The sequence below is a fragment of the Chlamydotis macqueenii genome, chromosome 4 (assembly GCF_036417535.1).
Source record: "Chlamydotis macqueenii isolate bChlMac1 chromosome 4, bChlMac1.mat, whole genome shotgun sequence".
NCBI lineage: Eukaryota > Metazoa > Chordata > Aves > Otidiformes > Otididae > Chlamydotis > Chlamydotis macqueenii.
Genome location: NC_141559.1, coordinates 81,388,578 through 81,411,931, shown reverse-complemented (window position 1 = coordinate 81,411,931; position 23,354 = coordinate 81,388,578).

The window sequence follows — 23,354 nt, the reverse complement described above, 5'->3', positions numbered from 1 at the left end:
CGTGTGGCACTTCTGGGTTGAGCCTAAGTGGCTGTCCCTACGCTTTCCAAGACAAGGGGCTCGTGCTCTGCGGCGGGGCGTGCAGGCAGCTGTGCAAATAACCAAGTTTCACCTTCAGCTTGCACTGAAAAATCAAAGGGAATTTTGGGGCTGAGTCAAACAAAGTAAATAAATAGAAGAACCCCCTCCACTGAAAACAGGGACTGGAATAAAAAAGGAAATCTGATCCAAAACAAAAGAGTTGGTTTGTTTTTGTTTCTAGCCCTCACTCTGTTTGGATTTAGTAGTGCTGGTGTGAATAAGCTGCGGCAGATGTTGACTTTTCTGAACAGGCTCCCTACTTTTGTCTATTTTTTTTTCTTTTTTTTTCATCTAGTCACAGCAATTTGCCAAATTCATTAATTCTTCTGGCCACTTTTTTCAGTGGAAACAGCAGTCTGAGCCAGACCCCGTTACATTAGGGTGCAGTGGCTCACGTAGGACACTGGTGCTGGCACAGACTCATCGTGTTATCTTAGCTCTTGGTCTCCAGATGTTGCTCTGGAAGGGTGTGCATGTCCCTTTGGTCCCCTGTTGTATCAGCCAGCCCCTTGCAGATGTTGACCTGAGCTTCTCCATGGCCCAAGTGTCCCTGGTGGGGGATCCCATGGGATGGGCATCCCATCCCAGAGCATGCTGGGATTGCCAGGCTTTGCCATTCATGTTCTTGATTCAACCTATTTTGGTAGCCCATCAGGTGACACATGGCACAGGGCCTAAGGAGCGACCTCGCCCTTCTCTTCAGATGGCCTTGATGAAAGAGAACTTAAAAGGTTGAAAAGGTGTGCAATGGTGTTTTACAACATTTCTGTGTTGTGGGATAATCATAGAACCATAGAACGGTTTGGGTTGGAAGGGACCTTTAAAGGCCATTCAGTCCAACCCCCCTGCAAGGAGCAGGGACATAATAAATACATCTAAGTAGCCTTGCTAATTTATAGAAAGGTCTGGAGAAAAACATGGTCATTTCAGTTTTGCAGCTGACGTGAAGGAAGGAAGGAAGAGGATTTGGCAACAAGTATGGTCTCCTGAAGTCTTCGCCATGGCATTTGGCCTAATATTAATTAGGAGCGGGTCTTCCTTTGACAAGAGGAACAAAGTCCTTAAAACAGACTTGACTTGACTCCGACTTGGCTGAGATGTAGATCTTGGGTCTTGCTTTTTTTTTTGGAAATGAATGATTGTGAGGATCACAGAGTCATAGAATCATTTAGGCTGGAAAGGAGCTTTAAGACCATCGAGTCCAACCGTTAACCTAGCACTGCCAAGTCCACCACTAAGCCATGTCCCTAAGCACCACATCTACACGTCTTTTAAATATCTCCAGGGATGGTGACTCCCCCACTTCCCTGGGCAGCCTGTTCCAGTGCTTGACAACTCTTTCAGTGAAGAAATTTTTCCTGATATCCAATCTAAACCTCCTCTGATGCAACTTGAGGCCATTTCTTCTCATCCTATCACTTGTTACTTGGGAGAACAGATCGACCTCCACCTCCCCACACCCTCCTCTCAGGCAGTTGTAGGGATCAATGAGGTCTCCCCTCAGCCTCCTCTTCTCCAGACCAAACAACCCCAGTTTCCTCAGCCACTCCTCATCAGAGTTGTGCTCCAGACCCCTCACCAGCTTCGTTGCCCTTCTCTGGATGCGCTCCAGCAACTCAACGTCCTGCTTGTAGTGAGGGGTCCAATACTGAACACAGTATTCGAGCCTCACCAGTGTCAAGTACAAGGCACAATCACTCCCCATGTCCTGCTGGCCACACTGTTCCCGATACTGGTCCTTCAGGTTCTCCTTGTTCTTTGCCTATCTGCCCTTCTTCACTGTCTCTTTTCAGAGCACCTTGTGAGAGCTGAGTGATTAAGGTTCATAATATCTAGGTGTTAATGCAAAGGTGATGAGTGCACCCTGGCTGCGGAAAGGCAGCCTGCCTGAGAGGGGACATCTGACCACGCAGTTGTGCCCCACACCACTGTGCCATATTTTGGCTGTTGCACAGCCCTTGGAAATTGTAGCAGGATCTGAAGGAGGCTGGAAGTCGCTGTACTGTGGAAAGGTTCCAGAGACTCATGGTTAATGACACAGCCCTCACCAAAAATGCTGGAGGGTCACTAATAACGTAAAGGTGATGGGACCTTGGCTTGATTTGCCATGGAAGGCAGGACCTCAGCAGTCCAGCAACTTAATTTTGATACCTGAAGATGGTTACAGTCCAGAGCACATCGCCTGTAAGGAAAGGCTGAAGGTGTTACAGAGTAGGTACGAAGACTGTTGCCCACTCTTTGGGCTCTCATCAGGGTGGGTCCAGCCCCAAACTCTGCTGAACCCTCTAGAACTTTGAGTAAATTCAGGTCCAGATGTGGATCTCCGTCTCTTTCTCTCTTGGCTTCATCAGTACCATACGGCAGTTGGACGAGATGATCATTCCAACTGAAATTCTCTATTCTGTTCATTTCTGATACTCAGGTAGAAACGTGCTGGCAGCTTATGACATCTGGAGGCAGGTCTGAGCACTTTCCTTGGACCACGTCCAGGCGCCAAATCTCCTGCCTGCTGGCAGCTCCAGCCCTACCTCAGGAACTTGTTCCTTTCAGCTCTTTCTCTGCACCACGTCACACCACTAGCACTGCTGACCAGGAGAGGGTAGGAGAAGATGCTTTCTCCAGCTGTTTTCTGAGCCAGCAGAAGGGACAGAAGGAATGGAGACTTTCTAGTATTAGGTATGGGGGCAATGCACCAGGGAAGTGGAGGGAGATGGAGAAGGCTCATTGCTTGTGGCCTCCTCCTTCCTCCAGCCTTGCTGTCCCTGGGCTGTCCCGTGATGTTTCAGACTTAACAGGAAAAGTGAAGTGATGGGAAATGTCAAACAGGAGTAGGACAGCAGCAGATGAGCAGAGGGGCTGTGGTTGATGAGAAGCGATCTGGTGGAGAGGCTGAAACCAAAACCACATCTGGAGAGGACCCTGCCAGCACACCCAGCTGCCTGCCAGCCAGAAATTAAGGTGTGGGGCAAGGAGGGGATGGGAAAAAGGCACTGGTTTGTGGGGTATAGCTCTGACAGAGAGGGAAACTGAGGCAAGGTGCCCTGACTTGCTGGGTGGATTTTGCTGGGTGTTTTGCTTCTTTTTTACACTGAGGGTGGTGGGGCACTGGCCCAGGTTGCCCAGGGAGGTGGTGGATGCCCCATCCCTGGAAACATTCCAGGCCAGGTTGGCCGGGGCTCTGAGCAACCTGATCTGGTTGGAGATGTCCCTGCTCCTTGCAGGGGGGTTGGACTGGGTAGCCTTTGAAGATCCCTTCCAACCCAAACCATTCTGTGATTCTGTGATTCTCCAAAGTATTGCTTGGTCCGAGTGCTCCCAGGGAAAGCTCCCTCCCAGGCTTTGGGCTGGGGCTTGCTGCAGGGCTAGCAGGAACCCACGGGGATTTAAATAAACCCCATGTGCTCCAACAAGAGCAGGGTAAGCAACTTCCCAGCTCTGCGAGCCGTTCTCAGCGGGAACTACACAAGGTAGACGTTGCATGGTTTGGTCTCCAGGATCTCTCTTTGGGCAAACCAACAAAGGTTTGGGGCAGTGGGAGCAGGTAGCTCTTCACCTGCAGAAGAAAACAACCCAGACGCGTGGCTGGGATTTTTCTTTCACACAGCTGGATCAGAGTATGCCCTCATGGCCCAAGAATATCTGGGCTCTCGTTCCATGCTGCTGGGTAAACAGGATGTTGATATAATTAGCTTTCCTGTCATCAACCCTACAGTAGCTGTGGAATGGAAAAAAAACCTCTTGGCAGCGTTGGTCCATGTCATTACGGAAAGATCGAGTGTCTGATTTCAGCCCCCTCATTCTTTCTTCTTCCAAGCTGCAGGTGGGAGGTCCCAGAGGTCTCCTGCTTCATCTCTTTAACACTTTGCCTTCTTCTCCATCTCCGTTTGAACCCATAAAGCAGAGGAAAAGACAATCAGAGCTTGGCACAGGTTAAAAAAATGGATAGAGACATGGTTTCTGATAGGATGAGCTCCCTATGGAGAGCAGCTCTGCCATGTGATGAGCTGCCTCCAGCCTCTGCTGTTGCTGGAGAGAAGGTGGGACAGAGGAGGAGGCCTGCTCACCCATTGCCAAGGATTTATATGCGGATACAGGGATGGTGGGAACAAGGGGCCCTGCAAAAACCCCTGAAGGAAATGGCCTCTGGATGTGGATCTGTGGATCTTCTAAAGGAAGGGTTTGAGCTTCTCCCAGGGAGGTTAAACATGCCAAAGTGCTGGTACAATGACTACTTCAAATGCAACAAGAATCATTAAATCTGAAAAAAACCCAGCAAAACTGAACCAAAAAACATCCTGCCCCCTCCCCTAAATGTTGTGTTTTAGGAGGATGCGAAATGGGATGTTTGCAGAACATCAGACCTTCCCCAACTCCCCTGAGCCGGGACAGGCGATGTATCCTACCAAGACACAGATCTACACAGTCTGTAATTTTTTGGGGAAGGAAGACAGGTCTGTCCAAATATTTCTGACCGGCTGAAGCCTGGAGGCAGTGGGCAGAGCCCTGTGGTGGGAAGGATTGCAGAGGCATGGGTACGCATGCACGGCTTCCCAGTTATGTCCTTGGCTTGCGACTAGACTGGAGCGGGGAAGGGACAAAACCAAGCGGGATGAAAGCTCCTGGGTGGCCCAAACACTCCCTTTGGGCCAGGGAGAAGTGTCCCAACCCTTGATATGAGACCAAGTGGAGGCTGGTTGGTTTTGAGCTCTCTAGGGCTTTATTTGCACGGCAAGCACGGCACGGTGGGGAAAGGGCTGATGCGAGCCAGGATCTTGCCTGGATGTGGCGTGGGGAGGCTGGGACCTTGAGTGGGCTCTGAGGTCCCTCAATTTCTGTACAGAGATGGGGTTTCAAAGGATTTACTGCCCTCAGACCTGCTCCTCACAGGTCTTCTCCTTGTGGGAGCACAGTGTTGGTGCATGATGATGTGTCTTGTCTGGGTAGGGAGGTGCTGCACTGGCCTGAGCACATTTCTCCCTGGGGCAGTGAGGCCTTCACGAGGGGAACCATAGTGCTAAATTGATGCAAACTCTCAGCCCGCCTGTGCTGGTAGTGAAGAGGGTCTTGCTCAAGCCCATGCTCTGCCATCTCCTCCCTTGCTGGCAAGTAAATGTGCCGTTGGGCCAACCTCACCCAAGCTATGGGTCCTCCAGACCTTGGTGCATTAATGGTGTCCAAAGTCCTGCTCATCCAGGCTGTAGGGCAGAGGTTGAAGCCAGGGTGAGTGATTGACGTGGCCTGTCCATAGGGGCTGTCCTGGCCTCGGTTCACCCGCAAGCACGATGGAAACAGCGTGGGTCGTGCTTTCGGTCTGCAGGAGTCCGCCTCAGGCTCGCTTTTGCCTTGTCGGTGGCTCAACCCTGTCTCAAGTCTGCCCTTTCTCAAAACATGAGGAGCCAGTTGACCTTGACAATTCAGTGCTCGCTCTTTATTTTCCTCGCAGAGACATCCCTCAGGGTTTTCCCAAGCTAGATTAAAACCAGAGCGCCCTTGGATTACAAAACAGAGCTTCAGTTACATATTTTTCCAATGCTATTTTCCTACTCCCTCCCCTACCAACTCTCCCCGGCACAGGCAGACCAGCTGGAGCCACTGGCACTGGAGAAGCATCCAGGACCCAGCAGCCAGCCGTCGGCTCCCAGCCGACCAGCCAAGAACTTGAGCTGGGCTCAGGAGCTGCGAGGGAGAAGCAGCAGCCCAATTTTTGGAGCTTCAGGCTGGGCTGACCAGGAGGTCTCCGAAGGAGGGTGTGCAGGGAGGCTTCAAAGCACTACGGAGGGTGACTCAGCTGCACATAGCTGTGGGCAAACCTGATCTTCCCACTCCTGCATTGCCAGCAGAAGTTTGTATCCCAGTGGGTCTTCCATCTCTCTGAGAGGTAAAAACCTCCTGGGGAAACACCAGCTACAGTCATGACCTGAGCTGCTTCAGGTAAAATCTGGTGTCTCACCATCATCAGTGTGTCCTTCTGAAAACGAGAGGTGTTACTGGATGCAGTCCACTTTGGATAGTTATTTCCTGATGGCCAATTTCCTTATGTATGTGATGGCCAGGCATCCTGTACCCTTGCCATACATGCCAAGGCCCACAGAACCAGTGGGGCTGGAGCATCTCTGCTGTGAGGAGAGGCTGAGGGAGCTGGGACTGCTCAGCCTAGACAGGAGAAGGCTCCGAGGGGTCTCCTCAACGTCCATGAATACCTGGAGGGCGGGTGCAAAGAGGACGGAGCCAGGCTCTTTCCAGTGGTGCCCAGTGACAGGACAAGGGGCGATAGGCACAAACTGAGACGCAGGAGGGTCCCTCTGAACATCAGGAAACACTTTTTGTCTGTGAGGGTGACCGAGCCCCGGCACAGGTTGTCCAGGGAGGTTGTGGAGTCTCCGTGCTTGGAGATGTTCAAAATCTGTCCATGGTTGTGGACAACCAGCTCTGGGTGGCCCTGCTTGAGCAGGGGCCAGATGACCTTCAGAGGTTCCTTCCAACCTCAACCACTCTGTGATTCTGTGATTGTCTTTAGGCTTCACTAATCTGGGGGAGCAGGAGGTAGCCTCTAGTAGAAGGTCTGGAGATCCTAATTGAGAAAAGAGGAGGATCCAGGGCAGAGGGTTTCTTGCCCCCTTTTGTGTGTTGCTGATCTCTGGTTTGGGCAAAGCAGAGATTTGGGGGGTGATGGACAGTCAGGTCAGCCCTAAACCCACACCACAAATAAAGCCCTTCAAGGAGGAGCCCTGCAGCTCCATCTGCCCCCTCTTTAGCCGGTCCTGCATGAGCCTGGTCTGCAGAGCCTGCACTTGCCGAGGGTAACCTTGACTGCTGAGGTCCGTCGTGCTGGTGTTTCTGTTTGCTTTGGCTGCTGGCAGACGCTCCACAACCCATAATGAGCCAGCTTCGCCCAGGGCTTGCAACGGCGGGCAGGGGATCTGAAAGGAGAGGGATTCCCCGTTTGGGTTACTGTTAGCTACAGCCGGGGGGGCAAGGTGGGGTTCGTTTGTGTCGCTGCCAGTCAGATGGGTGCAGTCTGCAGGATGGTGGGAGATGCCTACAGGCTGGGCTCTTTATGTCTGAGGGAGGGTGGGCACTGTTCCCACCCTTCCCACGTGCTGGCAGACAAGACCTGGAGTACCATCTCCTCCACCAAGGTCCTCAAAAGGCATCTGGTTCCTCCTTCCCTCTGCATCCCGTTCATTGTCCGTGCAAACCAGAGGTGCCACGTGCTCCAGTGGGTTTCAGGCCAGGTCTGCACATCTGGCAATGACTCCATGGGGGTCTGCAAGAATGAGGAGTAAAGTATTGCTCCATGCAATGGGAGCAGCCTACTGCTTGTGTCTTGCTGATTCTTGAATTACCTCATCTTACCAGTGAAGGGCAGAAGTCATCCTGGCCAGAGGTGAGCTGGGACCAGAGGTGACATGCATTTTTTTTCCCTTGCAAAGTCTTTCACTGGTTTTCAGAGCCACATGGAGTCCTGAAGATATTTGTTTGCCACCTTAAAGGTCAAAAGAGGGCTCGGGTTAGATGATGGGGAGCTGGGGCTTGGTTCTGCCCCTTCCCAGTGCCTATGTCCTTGGAGTGTGAACTCACAACGCATCTCGATGCCATGAAGACTCCTGGGACAGCTCGCACTGCCACAGCATTTGCTTTGTGAGTCAGTAAGAGGGTTTTTCTCACTGTAAGGTCTCCATTGCTGTCTCTTACAGCCAAGGTCTTCTGAAGGATTGATCAGCCCCTTGGCAGTAATGTCACAACCCGTGAACCTTCCTGCGGACGCGGATGCTCACGTTGATGCTTACATGGGAACTGACCTTTCCTAAAGCTGAATTTAGAATCAGTTTTTAGTGTAAATGCATAAAAAGAAGACTGCCTTCCTTCCTTGGGTGGGACTCTTTCCCCTTCAGCCACATGCCTTTGTTTGCTCATGGGTATTAATGTTCAGAAGAGATAATATCCCCAAAGCCATCGGTTGGCGTCAGAGCAGAATAGTTTCCCTGCTGGGCCCCAGTAAAACCAGGCCCTTTTGAACATAAAATGTCAGGATTCCTAAGCTCCTTAGCTTCCAGTTGCATTACCCACTTCCAGTTGATTCCCACACTTCAGAGGGTGATAGATGCCACAGGGTTGTGGTCTGCAGACCACGTCTCCTGGACTAACGTGGAGGGTCTTGCTTGCTTGAGGGTCTCAAACGCTTCACTGAGCAGACGCTATGCAAGCCCTGGAGTTGGAACGGAGCGACGCTGAAGCAAACCACCCCTAAAATAAGTGAGGTCAGCAGGAGCAATTAAGGAGGGTGTTTACAATATGTGAAAAAAAGGTGTTTGAGCATTTCTGAGGTGAAGTGCAGCTGTAATCCCCCAGGAATGAGGCTCCATTCAGCTACCCACACAGAGGTGTCTTCTTCCATGGGAGACATCCTTGGCATCAGGGCTCTGAGGGCACTGATAAGCCTTAATAGCCACCACCAGCCTCACCTGTGGCCTCCACCCCCACCCATGGGCCCTGGAGCTCTATTTAAGCACAACCTGGGGCATTCAGTCTCTGTTTGAGGTGTTATGGAAGAGTGGTGGTCTCTAGCTTGCCCACCAGCCTCTTGTTAGCTGTGTTGAGAGTTGGTTTTTGTGTCCCTTGAATGTATGCAAGCCTTGACTGAAGCATAAGAGCCTGCACCATCTCCTGGTCCTTGTTTACTGGCCACAGCCAGCTCTGTGCTAGCGCCTCTGAGCATGTGTGTGCAGGAACCAGAAACCAAGTGTGGGGTTTGTCTCATGGACTGAGATGCCTGTGGGTAGAGGTGTCAGCATGCTGGGTTTGGATGTCGCAAGGTAAGTGTGCTGCTGTTTGAGATGTCTGAGAGTACTCCAGACTTCCACAGGGTGCTGTCTGGAACAAAGTAGACCTCCTTTCTTGAGCAGTGAAGCGTAGAGGCAGGCCTAAAGTATCTCCAAAACCCCTAGATGCTGAAGAAACTGAATGATGTTGTTCCAGCCAGCCATAGAATCATAGAATGGTTTGGGTTGGAAGGGACCTTCAAAGCCCATCCAGTCCAACCCCCCTGCAAGGAGCAGGGACATCTCCAACCAGATCAGGTTGCTCAGAGCCCCGGCCAACCTGGCCTTGGATGTTTCCAGGGATGGGGCATCCACCACCTCTCTGGGCAACCCTGCATCTTCTCAAGATCCTACTAAGGGCTGTTTTCTACTCAAGCATCCAGCTGCTTGGTCTGCTCTATGACCAGCCAACAGCTGTGTGGCCCACAGGGTCCCGAAATGGGAGAGGAGCCAAGGAGGCTGGCTAGAAGACCTGCTCCTTGCTCTGCAGGTTGAGATGAGAAGCACCGCGGCTTGGCAGGTTGCCACCCAAACCTGAACCAGGGCCACGCTCCTGTCACCAGCTGGCCTTGGCACAGCTGGCGAGTGCCCTAAACTTCCCAGGATGATGGTTCCAAAAGCTGGGGGATGTCAGGATGTCCATGATAACATTCATATTGTTCCTTGGGTGCATGATGGCACACTCATTCATTATTTTCCCAACCATACATGCTTTTTGTAGGTTTTTTTTTTTTGCACATGTAGCAGGGAGAGTATCTGGAAGGATGTTTCCTCCTTGCTGATGGTTACTGACTGTCTTCCTCAAGGCCAGCTCTGGAGCCAAGGTCACGCCATCGCTGGAGACCTGAGTGATTTCATAATGCAGGTGTCCTTGTCATTATGGGAACCTAGGGAATAACGTGCAAGTGAGCAGTCCCTCCCTCCTTTTCCTGCTTCGGGTGATTTGGTATCACAGCAGCAGAGATGGCCACGGCGTTTGCAGGCAACATGCAATGGCTTTAACGAGGAAAGTATCTGTCCTTCTCTTTAACGTCCCATCCCTCACGCAAGGCACTCTTCCTCAGCCCCCTCAGAGACCTGCAGACCATGACTGATTTCCTGCTGCATGGTTCAGAGCCAGTCCCAGGGCTGCTTGGTCCCAGCAAGGTCTCGTGGGGACAAGCGCTGGAGCTCACACGGGATGAGGAGGGGAGGTTCACCTCATCAAGGCGTCTCTTGTCGCTTTATGGTTTGATGCCAGCATCTTCTTTTTCTCTTAATATAGATTTTTTCTGGGTGTGAATAATGTAACAGAGCTGAAACATAAATCTGAAGGAGGTACCCCAGCAGCAGCAATGTTCTGGATCACAAGAAATTCAAGTTTGTTTCTGAGGGAGGTATTTCACGTGAAAATCAGTTATAGATAATGACATTCAACACCTTAAAAGCTTCAGAAATACCTTCAGCGGTGAGTTCCACAGATTAATGCCAGGCTGTAAGTAAACCATTTTTTTTTTCCAATTTATATTTTTTGCCTATTTGCCTACCAGGACAAATTTGGAAAAGCATCTGATGTTTCTGTCTTCGTCTACTTACTGGTGGTTACTGGTTTGGAGAAGCTGGCTGCTCTCAAACCATGGGAGTTTTTCAGTTTGGATCCTCTCAATTTGCTGGGGAAGTACATAAGGAGTTGATTTAAGAGAGATTTCCCAAGTTTTTAAAATTTCCCCGAGAAACAGACAGCTAGCACTCATCTGTATCTTGAATAAGATTTTATCCATTTAATCCAGAACACTTTTTTTTTTCCCAATTAAAAAAATGCCATAAACTGTTGAGAAACAGCAAAGACTGCAGTCCTGGGGGAAGGTCACACAGTCGGTTAGGTCTGTATTTTCCAGGCATGCTTTTGCCTCAGGACAGCTTTTAATCGCGCCTTAAAAATGTCACCAAGTCACTCGGCTTTCTTGACCGGCGCCTTGCAAAGCGGCACCGGCGCCGGGGAGCTCCGTGGGAGAGGCAGCGCTGCCGCTAACACGGATTTGGGGAGCTGTTGTGTGGAGAAGCGATGCGTGAGGTGGTCTCCTCAGGTGGGTTTTGTTGAGCTTGTCCTTGCTTTTCTTTAAGCGTTTTGTTGGGGTTGGTGAGTGTGAATACAGCACGATGGGGTGGGGAGAGCAAGCGGTGTTCCCGCTTCTTGGAGAATTAGGCTCTTGGGGTGAGGAGAGGTTTGGGGAGGGAATTGATAGGAAGAAATTAAATAATGAGTGATATTGCCAGAAATGGCCAAAGGCAACTGAGAGGCTCCAGAAGCTGCTGGATTTTCACCCTTTGTGAGGAGAAGCCCTGATCCACACATGGCAGAGTCTAGATGATGCAGGGGGTGATTTGGGGCAGCGTGAATGTCCACCCCGCTGCACTGTGCCGGGGGATGGCTGGGCTCCCTCCGTCCCATGGATCTGCAGGCAGCAGCCGTGCTGGTGGTCTCCACAGATGGGGAATGGGAGATGACGCTGAGGATGCTCCTTGCAAATACAGGGAGGGGTGGAGGAGATCCATGCTGGTCTTGCAGGCTGGACCTCCGGAGAGGAAAACCCATCGCACCCATGTGCAACCTGCGAGGAGCAGGGAGAGCGCTGCGGTGAGGATTTGGGAGGCAAATTGTCCTTGTGTAGCTGCACGTGCCGTCTGCTGCAGGAGGAAACATCTTCTCCGTCTCCACCGGTGATCGGCTTTCTCTGCCCCGAAGCGTAAGGGCTGTGAGGTGCTGCAGCTGCCTCCCAGCCGGAGTGACAGCAGATGCTACCGGCGGAGATGTCAAAATATTTAATCCTTTGTTGGAAATTATTACCCACGGTGTCATTGCGAAGGTGAAGATCAAAAGAGCGCGATAAACGTGTCAAAATAAAACGGGAGCTGAAGGGAAGTCGCTAGCAGAGGGTAATTACCAAACAGAGAGTGGAGATCTTTTCATCTCTGGAAATTCCCTGTACTGTAAAAGGAAAGTCACCAGGTGGAAGTCAGGGGCCACTGTCTTTCTCACGGCAGCTCTGCTGCCTCCAGCTGACCCATGCTGATTCCCCTTGGGCCACGAAAAGCAATGTTGGGTTTTGGAATGTGACTCACAAATTCTCCTGCTGGGATTCTTACTTTAGAGCTCCTAAAATACAATTGGTTTTTGTTTTTTGGTTTTTTTTGTATTTTTTTTTTTCCTTATCGATTCCTTTTGTGTGAACTTTGTGTTTCCTTGCTAGGCTGGAGGAGTCTGCAGGGCTCCCCTTGCCAGCGGTGGCTTTTCCCCTGCTTGCTTGATCTTGTCTCTCCGCTACACGTGTGCCCACTTAATCCCAAAGTTATTTCCTCTGGATGAGGTGTGCTGGCAGCACTCGCACTGACGTTTTGTATTGTGGATATGGAGCAAGACTGTGCAGAACAGTGCCCACACCTGCATGCAGGGCTTTAATTCCGCAACATCCTTCTGGCCTGAGCAGACACCTTCCTCAGGGATACAGACTTGGATTTAACTGCTGCCCTCCTGGACGGGCTCCTCACCTGCACTAGACGTGGGGTGGAAAGCCAGGGGATGCTCATCAGCATCTTTCCTCTTCTATCTTTACCTAACTCCTCTTTTTCCTTTTTAGGTAAGTGCAGGCATTTGGTAATTTTAATTTTTCTCTGCTGGCTGTGGGTTTTTTTTTCTTAGCCATGATGGAGCGGGGCATTGTAAAGGCCACGGTAGATTTTGGTGCTGAGTGTTGGGTCTGGATTTGCCCCATGTGTCCCGAGCGAGGGATGTTGGGAAGGAAAGCTCAGTATCCTCAATCCTATTTCTGGCTGGTTCCTTTCAGGCACTGAGAAGGTGGAGTAGGAAGTTTCCCATAAGGAGGAAGATCCTCCGAAAACCTGATTCCAGTTGTCATCCTTGAGCTCTTGGAAACTGATGCCGTGCCTTGTGCAAGCAGGTTGCAAACCATGGGCACTGCAACGTCCCTAAAGCTCTGATGTTGCTGCAAGGACAGAGCCCAGCATCCTGACCGTGCCATTCCCAGGGAATTGCCTCTCTTCTGTGGATATTCTTTGTTCCCTACTCTTCCCATGGAAATAATTCCAAATGGAATAATTCCTAACTGAAACTTTCAAAGGGATGTGGCTGTTTTTTTTTTTTTTTTTTTCTGATACCCATGACAGGATTGTAGCAGGGGACTGAAACGGGCTGTTTGTGTAAGGCAGTGCAGATCAGCTGGAAAAAAAAAAATCCTGTAGGATAGACAGCCCCTATCTGCCTCGACAGGTGTGTTTGGGATGGGAACTGCTCTTTGCAGAGGAAATGTGGATCACGCCATAGTAAAGTCTAAAGGGAGTGGAGATGGCAATGGGCTCCACGTGGAGGTCTCTCTACGAACTGTCTGAGCCCCGGCATGACCCGAGATCTGCGTGCGGCATCTGAGATCCGTCCTGTCCTGGGGACTCATTGCCTGCCCCCATCAGTCTGCAAACTCCGTTTTAAATGTGGGGCACTTGCTTCCTCTGCAGAGCCAACACGGGGAAGGTGCCTGGATGTGATGGTGGATGTTCCTGCACCTGGTGCAGGAGCTGTTTATGGGAAGTGTTGATCTTGGATAAGTGGTTATCCAGACAGTTTGGATAAACAGAAATTGTGGCTCGTACTCAACACCGGCACAAGACCTGTGCTGGAGCAGCAGATCAAGTGGAGAACCTGCAGAGTGTGACTGGAGAGGTTCCTCCAAAAGTTGGGACCCAGGAATGCTTTGGTGGCCTGAAAACAGGCACCTGGTGGCATTTGAGACACTTCCATTGCCTTCCATCGATGGCCAACATCAAGACACACATGTTTAGGTGTCTTAATCTGCCAGCTGAATCCCATCTCTGGTAAGGAGATTGCAGGATGGCAAATGCAGAGGCTGAGGCCTGAGGGAAAAGCAAGGCTCACCCAGCTCATGTCAGGGTGGACGGGCTGTGTGTAGAGGAGGAGAGTCCTGGAGACCTCACAGGAAGCTCCGCCCTAAAACCACAAGACACTCAATGTGTGGTGAGCTGGAGAAATGCACAGAGGTTTCTCATTTTTTGTCTCTATTTGTGCATGTGCTAGATAAAGAGTGATGATTTTGGGAACCCTTTTGTGCCTGGCATTCCTGGAGATGCTTGGGTCAGCTGGTGATTGTCCCAGGGCTTTGGGCAGCTGAAGAGAAGCCAACTGGATCTGGGGTGGGGTGGGTCTTTCAGACAGGGGAGACCCTGGGGAGTTCAGACCATTTGGGACAACAGCAGGGAAGATGGTGGAGCTGCCCCACAGGGATGTAGTTAGAGGAGGCTGTTGGGGAAGGTGGTCCTGGGGGAAAAGCATGTTTGGGGGGCACAGCAGGAAAGTAAAGGATTAGCAGGGTGGGAGCAAGGCTTTCGCAGTAAGGAAGCAATGTGTTTGGAAACAGTGTGTCTGGGAGGAAAGCCAGGCAGGGGATTGAGCTAAGGTTGGTCAAAAAACCTCCACGAACTTGAGATGCGTAAGCTGCTTTGAGGCTGGGGATTTTGTCCCTTCAGGGTTCTGTTTTTAGCAGGTTTAGCTTTGATATTTCATCTTTCATTTTCTCTTCTTTCAAACTTTGTGCCTGTGTTTGAGGTTAATTCCTACAGAACACCAGCCGTCACCCCAAGCCACATACAACTCATGCTCAGACAGGTCCCGTCGGAAGCGGTGCTCAAGCTCTCGGTCAGGAGCTCGGGTTTGGGGAGGAGGTGGGATGTGGAGCTGGGTGGACAGGCAGCTCCTGACCTAGAGATGTACCCAGTGGTGAGGGAGCAGCTCTGACTCCAGCGGGTGATGTGGGGGTGGATGGGACAGATAGAGCCTTTGCCAATGAGACCCCCATGAGAAGGTCTACAAGGGAATGTCATGTCACAATCATTGCAATGAAAGATCCTCGGGAGAACGTAGCCTCTTGATTCCAAGGGAGGTGCCACATGATGGCTTTCCAAAGCCAGCTCCTCCTGCCTCTCTCCTTTTCTTGGTGTAGATAACCACTTCTATAGGTCAGAGTGGTGAGGATTCACCGGAGCCCAGCAGATATGACCCAACTGACGAGCCAAGCAGGTATGCGATTACCTGGCTGCTTTCAGAGTGGATCGCACTGCCCTGACCCTGCTCTGGGAACATGGCATGCCATGCAAGGATAGGCTCCGGGCCCCCTGGCAGCTGCCTGCTTTTGCACCTGGGTGCTTTCATCTCCCTGCTCTGCAGGGAGAGGGCTGCCAGGTGCTTTCCAGTGGAGCTGGGGCTTCGCTGCTGCCTGTCCCAGTGATGAGCTATTCAGGACGGGTTCTTCAGCAGCTCTTCTCCTGTGTGGTTTGCCCCATGCTGCCGAGAGTCCCCTGAAGTAAGGCAGCAACCAGTGCCTGGACCCAGGCTGTAGGGTTTTTTTCAAGCATGCTGAAGCCACCGTGTACTCAGGGGAGGGTTCAGGAATTGGGTCAGGAATGAGAAACAAGAAAAGGTCTCCAGAAATGCACAGCAGCCTGCTTGCCCAAGAGAGATGTTCAACAGGATGAAACCTGGGGTCATGTCCTGGAAGAAATGGCAATCCTGGCATTCAACAGGTGATGCACGAGCTGGGGAGAAGCAGGAACTGGAGCTCTTCCCCTCTGCAGCTACATTGGCTTAGCTGCATGTGGATCTTGGCCACGGAGTTCATTTTGCTCATGCAATTTCTTGTGTATGCCTTGGAAGGAGGAGGCATTAGGACCCAAGTAGGTGGATTTAGTGGCCCAGGGCTCTGTTAAAACACCTAGCATCTCACTAGCACTCCATTAGGTAGTGACTTAGAGGCAGGACTGTTCATGGACGTCCAAAAAGCAATACATAGGTTAATAAGTTAATACTCCAGGGAATGTGAGAGCCAGTTCATGGCAAGGTCTATTTCCCAGCAGTGAGTGGAAGTGACAGCGCTCACCACAATATCCTTTTCCTGACAATGAAGATCTGACTTTGAGCGATGAAACCAAGAACATTCCTAGCTGAAGACTGTCCTTGAATTGCCTCTCGAGAGCCTCACTAGACGCAGGTGTCAGGGAAATACCGGATGTTTTGCCAACACTCAACACTCCCTTTCCAGGCTGCATGGATTAAATTGGTCTAGACCTGGCCCTTTGCACCCTGTGCAGTCCTTTCACCCTCCAAATCCCAGGTCACGTGCTTAGATTCCCACACAGACACATGCCCCTTCTTGGGCTGTGACACCACAGGGATGTTGAATGGGACAGAAACATAAGAAATGGCGGTGATATCTCCTGGCCCCAGGAAAGCCATGGGAGGTGTGGAGGTGGATCAGCCCCAGGAGATGCGGTGGGGATGTGCACATGTGTGGTCTAGCCATGAAGATGTGAGCTGCTCTGCCCGCTGGGACCTGGGGTCAGTTCTCACTTGGTGGTGCAGTTGCCTTCAGCAGAATAGATAGGAACACCAGGAAGGGGAAAAAATTGGAGGGGAGAAAGGCAAAAAAGAAAGAAATGGGGTGCCAAGGAGATGAGAGGAAAGCAGAGGAGGAACAACTCTCTCCACCCTTTCCTTTATCCCACATATGAGAAGACAGGGGCAGAAAGCAACACAAGGGGACAGAGGAGGGTCCCACAGCTAGTGGGTCACCCACCTTTGTGAGACCCATGTAAAGAAATGGGGAAAGGGAAGAGTTAAAAGAACAAACGTGCTTTCACACCCTGGGAGGGGAAGGAAACCCCTTGCATTCAGGGAAGCATGAATATCGAGCCAGATGTGGGCCAGAACACAATCTGCCTGATTTCCCATCGCCTACGGTGGATCTAACGTGGCAAGATTTGCTGGCAACGAGTCGCACCGTCTCTGTGTGTGGTGTGAAATAACGCTTCCTTTTGTTTGCTTTAAGCCTGCTGCCAGGCTATCTCAGGACCTTCCAGTTCCTGCAGAGTGGGAAGGCTGTTGGCTGTCCCCTGGCCCAATGTCGTACCGTCCAGAAGTACAAAGGCTTCATCTGAATTGGCCCCATCCGTGGGAAGTTGTTGCATTGCGACTGACCAAAGGCCGGCCACCCCGATGCCTCGAGCTGCTGCAGATCTGGCTTCTCACGCCCTGGTTGTAGGTATTTGCTGTAGAATCACAGAATGGTTTGGATTGGAAGGGACTTTTAAGGCCCATCCAGTCCAACCCCCCTGCAAGGAGCAGGGACATCTCCAACCAGATCAGGTTGCTCAGAGCCCCATCCAACCTGGCCTGGAATGTTGCTGGTGGAGGCTGAGTTGAGTTTAACCCAAACCCTTCCACCAACCCTGCCCCTGGGTACGCCAGACCTCACTGCTGGCTGTCCCCTCTTCTCCTAATCATGGAGATTATTAATGAGCAGCGAAGTTCCCGCTGGAAGCACAGCCTGTTGATGAAGGGGACCCAACACAAACATCTGGCAAGCTTCCCTGGCCAAGTTTCACACCTAGAATAAATCAAAACATCTTCCTTCCTGCTCAGGAAGCCCCCAAGGAGCTGCTCGCTCCTGCCACACACTTTCTGTTCTTTCCAGGAGAAAACTTGTTTCCTCTGGAAAGTTCACACGATGAAATATTTTATTTTAGACTGGCCCCCTTGACCGTGGTTCCGGCTCAGGGCTGAGAACGGGGAATGCTTGTCCCGCTCCTGTACTGACTTCAGGCACGCTTAGCCCGGGAGGTCCGTGCATCTGTCGTTAATTAGGGCTCCACAGTGAAAAAAACATGGAAAAAAAATCTCACAAACAGCTCAAGGTGAGGAGAAATGTCCTCTCACCCCTCCTGGTGATGGGGTTTCTTTGGCTTTCTGCAACCTGGTGTTTGGTCATTGTCTGAGGAGCTGTGGAGTCAGGTGGGAGTGACAAGGTCCTCTCAGGCTGCCTGACCTCTGATACCCTATTTACAAGCTTGCTGGCTTCAGGGAGGTACAGTTGCCCTGACGTGCCGTGTTAAGTGGCCTTTGATTTTATTTTGGTTGGAAATAATGATTATTTGCAGAAAAGGATGTGAACTATGGTGAGGAATGCACCTAGACTCCAGAACAAACCCCAGTGCTCTGTGAAAATCACATCACCTGCAAGACAACCAGGTGCCCCACCAGTGCTCCCACCACCTGCCCACCCTCTCTTTGCCCTCTGGTTTTTCTTGATGATCCCCATCCCACACAGATCATTTCAGCTGTGGAAGTGCTGTTAGATGTGACCTAGGATGTCCCATCTGTCCCCTGGTTGCTGGCCCAGAAGGATGTGGCTCTCTTGCAGGTTCTCAGTCAGGCATCTCAGATCCTCATGAAGATGGCAAAGGTCTGGCAGGACTTCTGTAAGAGGAGTAATTAGGCAGGCCAGGACCTTTTAGCTTGGGAAAGAAAAGGGGAAACACAGTTGGTTCACCAAGTCCAGTGTGCCAGTGGAGAGGTGGGCATGACTCGTTCATGGAGAAGCAATTTCTCAGAGGAATTTCTGGCCAAAGCTTGTGGTGGGGGGGGGGATTCTTGGACACCAACACCAGAGCTGTGGCCATGCCTTTTGCATTGCTGGAGGGGATTACACGTGCTCTTGCAATAGCAAAGCAATCCTCCGGTCCAGCTTTCCGTCATGAAAAATGGTGATTTCCAAAAACACCCTCAAAAACATTTCCGGGCAGTAAACTCTGTGTCAGCCCAGCCAAGCTTCCAAGTGGGAGGAAGGCACAGCTAATTATTTTATTTTTTTTTTTTTTGTCCAAGTACTAGGAAAAGAAGCATCCTATTGTGTTCCTTGGGAAGAGGGGTAACTCCATGCTCCTCCAGGAGAGGAGAGGCAGCGGGAGGTTCAGCATCCTGCTGCATTTGCCACGTGTTCACGTCTTTGGGTGAACGCCTGACACAAGGCTGCCAGGTGATGTGATAAAGAACAAGATTAGCTATTAGCTCAAGTGATTAACTTATTGTCAACCATTTATGACTCCTCCTAAGCAGGGTTATTGGACTGGGCATCACCAAATCACTCCACTTCAGAGCCAGCAGAGAGGCAATCCTGACTAGTCGCTACTGTTCCAGGCAGGATTTGCCGAAATGCATGCCACCCTCTTGGCATGCCCCAGGAATGGCAATGCTGTTTCAACGTCTCCGCAAACACACCTTGATGGCATTGCTGATAGACCCGTGCTAGGCTAAATTTTTGCGCGATTCGTCTTAATTCACGTCAGGCACTGCACCCCTCACACGGAAACGCTGTGATCTGAGTCCTGGCATGAATTGTCCCAGCTGCGGCTATGGATGAGCGAGGAACTGGCATTGCTTTTCTTTCACTGCCCTGAATCTCTCTGCTCCTCTGGATCTCCTGCCCCATCTGGGACCACGAAGCTCTCTTGTAGGCAGGTCGCTGGTGGTTTTGCCCTTGCTCCAAGGATTCTTCCTTTCCCATTTGGTGTCCCGTATAAAAATGCTTCCTCATGGAGCTTGAACACCCTCTGAAGTAAGTCTCTGTGCCACTGTCAGTGATCTGAGTGGTTCTCCAGCTAGAGGCAGAGACAAGGAGGAGATGGGGGCTGCAGAAGGTCCCTGGTGAGATTAGGGCTGGACAAGACCTTGGAAATATCCATCTGGTCAATGCATCTTGTTCCCCACTCTTCTGGCTCTCCTTCCCCCTCTCCCTTTCACAGGTTCCCTCCCTTCTGGTGTCCTGATGGGAACAGGTCATCGTTGAGCTGGAAACTCATCCATACAAAGCAAAATGTTTGCCGTGCCTGCAGCACGCAGCCAGAGTCACCCGCATTTGCCATATGAATTCTCCTTCTGGTCATTAAATGGATGGGGGCCAGGTCTGGCAGAACTGGACAGGCAGGGTCTGAGGCTCTCATTGCTCTGTGAGCTGCGGAGCAAATGTTCATCCGTCTGGGGTGCCAGCAGAGGAGTATGGCCCCCTGTCATCACAGCCTGTTTGCTGGGCTTGCCAAGACAGAAGGCAAGCAGGAGGACTTGAGAGAGCTGGGGCTGTTCAGCCTGGAGAAGAGGAGGCTCTGAGGAGACCTTAGAGCGGCCTCCCAGTGCCTAAAGGGGGCTGCAGGAAAGATGGGGAGAGGATGTTCAGTAGGGCCTGGTGTGACAGGATGAGGGGTAATGGTTCTAAAACAGAGGGAGGTAGATTCAGACTGGATATAAGGAAAAAATTTTTTACACTGAGGGTGATGGAACGCTGGCCCAGGTTGCCCAGAGAGGTGGTGGATGCCCCATCCCTGGAAACATTCCAGGCCGGGTTGGCCGGGGCTCTGAGCAACCTGATCTGGTTGGAGAAGTCCCTGCTCCTTGCAGGGGGGTTGGACTGGATGGCCTTGAAAGATCCCTTCCCACCCAAACCCTTCTGGATTCTATGACGTTGCTCTGTGAAGGTGATGCATCCTCCTTCCTTCCCTGGGCTGCTCTCCCGCGGTGCTTCACTCCTCATTCCGGGTGGTTGCACAGCTTCTGCTGCATTATCTCTTTACCCATGTCCTCCAAACAGAAGTGTCTTCAAATACAGCCCCAAATATAGCCTGTGCCCCCAAGCCGGGAATATTTGTTCTGGAGGAGACAGACCAAACAGGTCCTGGAGATGGTGGTGGGTGGTGCCACCATGGGAGGTGCTCCATTGGAGTCCTGCACTGATGGGACACTTCACAGACCAAAGCCATCTCTGCAGCCGTGGGCACACATCTCTCCCCCACCTCTGCAGCCCAGACCTAAGGAGGGTTTACATTCCTCTGCCACCGCACCCTCCTTCCCCCAGCCCAGCCTCCTGGCTTCATCCTGCTCCCTCTGAACATGCCGTATCCTGATCATCCCGCAGCAAATGAGCTGGGGCCTTGCTCTGAGGTGGCATTTCTGATTAGAGCAGCTGCTTTGCTTCCGGATCAACCATTCCTCCATCCAACCTTTCCTACCGGCTTCCCTGTTCCTTAGCAGTTGCAGACTGCAGGCAGGAGAAGATGGTGAAGCAAGACGTTGAGGCCCATGCAGGGGCCTGGGGTGATGGATTCAAGGTCGTGTTGAGTACAGCTCTCCTGTACTGCCCATTCGCCAAGACTTCGCTGTCCTGCTCCCGTGGGAGCTTCTCAGCTGCGGCAGCACAGTACAGCTCTAAAACAGGATGCTGGTATTTTCTTTTCAGGGCGGACACTTTTGTCAAAATAAACCTTCCAAGATAAACCTTGCTGCCATTCACCCTGGGTCACCCCTTCAAACAGCCCGAGGTTATCAGGTCCAACCTGGCCAGGGTTGGTAGAGGAGCTGATCGCGGTCACGTCCGGCACCTGTTGGGTGGTTGGAGGGGAAGTGAATTGCCAGTTCCTCCATGTGCCCCATGGATGGACACCCTGCTTGCATCTCTACCTCATAGACAGGACTGCCAGGAGGTTGGTGCCATTGCTGCCAGTCCCTGCAGAAGGGCTGACTCCGTAGCAGCTTGCCAGACCCCCCTGCCTTCCCTGCAGCTGCCTCTGCCACAGCTGGAACCTCCTGGCATCACCTCACTCACTTCTAAACGTTTATCAAACCCAGCCACCCTCCCAACCCTCTGTGGGAGCTTCATCCTCACAGCAGAACCTGAGGGACACATTTCCAGTTTACCAGTAACTTCCTACGACACCACAGACTTGTCCCAGCCACCACGTGCCTCAGTTTCCCCAGGTGCAAACTGGAGGTGGAGGCTATTTCACCCCTGTGCTCTTCAGCCCAAGATGGGCTGTCTCCTCCTTTGTCACGCACACTGACGAGCATGTCAAGGGTCTTGGATCTCCCGGGGACAAGTGGTGGCTGTCAGATTATCATTGCTATGGCAGATGGTAGTTCCTCCTGCAATGGGCACGGGTGATGTTGTTCAGCAAGCCAGCAGATCATTTTTCTCACTTTTCTGCTGGTGATCCCCATCTTTGCCAGCTCAGAAGGTATCCTCACATCTCCAAGGGCCAGCGATGTAAATGCTGGGCTGATAAAACACCTTGGTTCAAGAGAAACCATTGAGATTTACACTCCGATGGAGATTGAAGGCATAGCGTGCAGTGATCAGAGTAACACCTTCAAAATAAACCAGGAAAAGGCTGCTGTGATTCCCCCTGCCCAGAATTTCTGCTCGTCAGATCTGGGCATGATCTCACTGAGGGATGTGAACATAGAAGCAGCAAGGGAGCATCAGCAAGGGAGATGCCAGATGATCTTCCTCCACTCGGCGATGCAGGAAAGGCATTTGTTTGGTCTTGGTACAACCCTGGCCTTTTTAATAAAAAAATGCCAAAGGATGGAAAAAACCCAAGAACCTCAAAGTCGGCATGATGTCTGTTCAGGTGGATAGTGGGGATCAGTCCAGTTCAGCAGCCACAGGCTGTCGGAGATGCCCTAGGATCTGCTGGCCTCCAGCTGTGGTGGGTCTCCCACAGGACCTGGGACCCGAGCAGATGTTTAAGGTATCACAGAGCATTTTCTATATCACCACTCATCTTTCGGGGAGCCAGCTGACCCCTCCATCCCAAAAACTGTGCTCTGCCAGCCAACTGCTGGGCATCAGCTGCTTCTGGTGGTGGCTTCTGATCTCTGAAAATGTAGTTTGGGTCAAGTTGGAAGAAGCAGCAGCAGAGGGAGCCGGTCGGCCGGCAGATGGTTGGAAATTATTGTTTAAAAGGTGTTCTCGTTTCACCAAGCAGCACTTCAGGGGCTGAGCAGAAACTGGCCTGGAAATATCGCACCCTGCCACTGTCTCTGGGCTGGATCTCGCGTGGTGACTGGAAAAATGACCTTGCAAATAAATCCAGGAGGTGGCGGATTGTGGAGTCCCACCCAGGAGCTGCTTGAAGGCAGCAAATGCCGAGCTGTGCTCCACGAGCACAAGACATCCATCAGCACAGCCCGTACTGGGCAAATAAACCCCGTCCCACGTCAGTTGCACTGGAGGGCAACCTTGGAGCGACGCTACCAGTGTTAGGGATAAATCCCATCGGAGGGAAAGGAACGTCAGACACGGGAGGTGATGTGATTTCTGCCTGATTTAGCTTTGCAGCTCTGGGTGAAGGAACATTTCGGATCCCCCTGCGAGGGGTGTGATCCTGCAGGGAGGGCATCCTCCAGCGACGCCGGTCCAGAGTTGCTGTGTTTGCCAGAAAGTGGCATTTGGTCTCTGCTGAAGGAGAGGGTCGCCGGAGCTCCTCTAGATTGTCTTTTTTTTTTCTACTTCACTTCAAAAAGTATTCAAGCTAAAGATGCCTCTCTCCTTTGCAAGCAAAATCTTTTCAAGTTTATCTCTCTCCTTTTCAGAAAGCTGATGTTGGCAGTAATCTTAATTTCACATCCTTGAAATTTGCTTTGATTTAATTTTTGTTCTGTTTTTTTTTTTTTTTTTAAATCATTTATTGTAAATTACAGAGTGGAAGGATTGCTCCACAATTTAGGAAGATGCTTGTGGCTCAGAGGAAAAAAAAAAAAAGTAAATTCCTTGATTCTGCTGT